Source organism: Penaeus vannamei, chromosome 28, assembly GCF_042767895.1.
Source record: "Penaeus vannamei isolate JL-2024 chromosome 28, ASM4276789v1, whole genome shotgun sequence".
Taxonomy (NCBI): Eukaryota; Metazoa; Arthropoda; class Malacostraca; order Decapoda; family Penaeidae; genus Penaeus; species Penaeus vannamei.
In genome coordinates this window covers 8140890-8143389 of record NC_091576.1, presented here as the reverse complement: position 1 = coordinate 8143389, position 2500 = coordinate 8140890, and the positions used below count along the sequence as shown (strand labels likewise).

Genomic DNA, 2500 nt, shown 5'->3' with positions numbered 1-2500 from the left:
TTTAAGTCAAGAACAAGGGGAAATCCTTGTTTTTCTATTGTGCTCACTGTAAATTGATGTGTAAATTTGTAAATATATAGACTTTTTTATATTTGTTTTCATTTCCCTTCTTTTTTTATATTGTGCTTTGTTTGGATAATACTGATTGTTTTATATTCATGTATAGATTTGTTGTTTTTAAGTCCATTCAAAGAAGTCATACTTTTAGAAATGTTTTTTTTTATTATTATTATTTAGCTACTTCCTAAAGCTTATAGACAAGAACATATTTTTTTCAGTTGTCAGTACTGCATTGACTATTATTTTTATTATTTTTTAATCAAGCCTTTGGCTGTTTGCTTTGTCCATCTGCCTTTCCAAACATGTTCAAAAGGCGAATCATCTTCATATGTTCTTTAAATGTATTTCCACAAAGTATTTAAAAAGTCCGTTAGCAACTTTTGTTAAACTCAAAGTCGGAAAAATAAGTGGTTACTGAATTTAACAACCCATGTATAGGATTTTCATTTTATCATTTGTATATAGATAGTGTTCAATCTGTCTGGTAGCGATAGTGAATCTTAACTTGATCATAAATTAACCACAGAACTTTAGGCCTGTTGAACTAATATGAATACTTCAATACTTAGTACCAGTTTGGTAACATTGTACTATCACTGAGCAATCAGCAGAAATTGTACTGAATCTGCAGCTACCAAAATATAACTTTAGAAAGAGAAATTTCTCTCCTCCCTCTGTAATCCAATGCCCGTTGTTATCATGATGGTGACTGATTTTTAATGAGGGGAATCACCCCTGCCTTGGACCTCAGCCCTTGCCTCAACTAATGCATGGTCTTTACTTCTCCTACTTTCCTTTTCTTTCTCTTCATCCCCTTCTGTCTTCATACTAAAGTGTGAGAGCCATGCTGAGTGGATGATGAAAGACTGCCTTTGTCAGTCCTGAATGGCCTTTATACTCCATTTCCATTTCCTCCTTACCCTTTTCACTACCATATTAACAGCGCTCTACAACCTTTGACATCTAACATATTTTGTTTGAATTGTTAACTCATTTTAAAACTTTTTGCTACAGTGCTTTTATCATTGTTATATGACCTTTCCTTACCTGGGGCTTTGCTCCCAAGCATCGCCAGATTGCTTTATTTTTTGTATACGCAGCTAATGCCCTTAATCTGTTACAGCATCTCTCCCAGGTACCAAAATACTGATATGACATGAAGGTGATGCTTTGACCTGTTTATTTTAGCAAAATGTATTCCTTGGTACCGTCTGATAATACTCGACAAATTTATTTAATCTGATAAATAGTTCTGATGGAAGGCACTCATTAAGTATATCAAGCCACTGAACCAGATGTTAATCCAGAGAAATGTAGGAAGTCTTGATGACAATGACCTTATGCTTAGATCTGCTTAATATTTCAGATAAAGCTTGTTTTTTTGCTTCTCGACATAGGTGTAGAAGAGGCTGAAATGTAGCAGAGTAACTTCAATTTTGATTTCTTCATGATCCTTCTGGCATTCATTTCCCCAAGTCCATTCTAACTCCTCTCTTGAGAACCTTTTGTAATGTTTATATATCATTCATTCAGTCTCTCATTGTTTTTTTTGTTTTTTTTCTTATCCATTTTTTCTCTGCTTCCCTCGCTGTTGTCATGGGGGGGAGAATTAGCATCCTTAACTCTGACTACCGTATCGAGTTTGATCCTAATCCACTGTGTCCATACTGAAGACGACAATCCCCACTGCCAGACGGCACGACAATAATGTTCAGTAAAAACTTTCGTACTCATTATTCTATCACCACTGTTCTCGTGTAAACATGTCGGAAAGAAGAGAAATGCCACACGTGAAATTCGCTCTTTTGGGAGATTCCATGTTTTTTTCTTTCTTTTTGTAATGACATGTTTTTGGTTATTATATTTAAGAATCAATTTTAGACATCCCTTAGGTTTCAAAATATCTATCATATTTAATGTGTATTTCATGAGTCTGAATGAGACTAATGTTTTCATAATGTTAATTATCTTTTGTAATTTTTTTTTTTTATCTCTGCACTGCTTTGCCCTCTAATTGTTTAGTGTTTCGTTAATAATAATATAGACTTCTCAGATGCTTCTGAAGACCACCTTTCCCTTCTCTCCATTAAAAAAAAAAAAGATTCCATAATTTCGTCACAGTTGGGTCAGATGGGGGTGGAATACAATATATAGACCTATAAACTTAATCGAAAATAAAGGCTTAAGAAACATCGCATCCTCGCTCTCTTCAAAACCCGCCAACGGAAGCAACGCAACGCGGTCATTGCAGTCTCAGGAATGCAAAATTGCACTTTCTTTATCATGACATATAGCCTGACGCTGCATAGATATGTGACCGCTTACCGCTTTCAGCTCTCACTTGCCTTTTAACATCTTTTAGCCCCTGTCTCTCTGTTTCTGTCGCTGCCTTTCCGTTTCTCTTTATCTCCGTCTCTGTTCTTTCTTTCTCCGTCTCGGT

At 35.3% G+C, this 2500-nt stretch overlaps 1 protein-coding gene across 1 annotated transcript in view; it reads left to right on the top strand.

Moving 5' to 3' along the window:
* The window catches only part of Haspin (haspin), a 19714-nt gene extending 19625 nt beyond the window's left edge, over nt 1-89 (top strand). Inside the window, exon 12 of the mRNA XM_070141752.1 lies at nt 1-89. This exon is cut by the window's left edge and continues 287 nt beyond it. The gene's annotated coding sequence lies outside the window, so the exon portion shown is untranslated.
* Nucleotides 90-2500: the final 2411 nt, after the last annotated feature.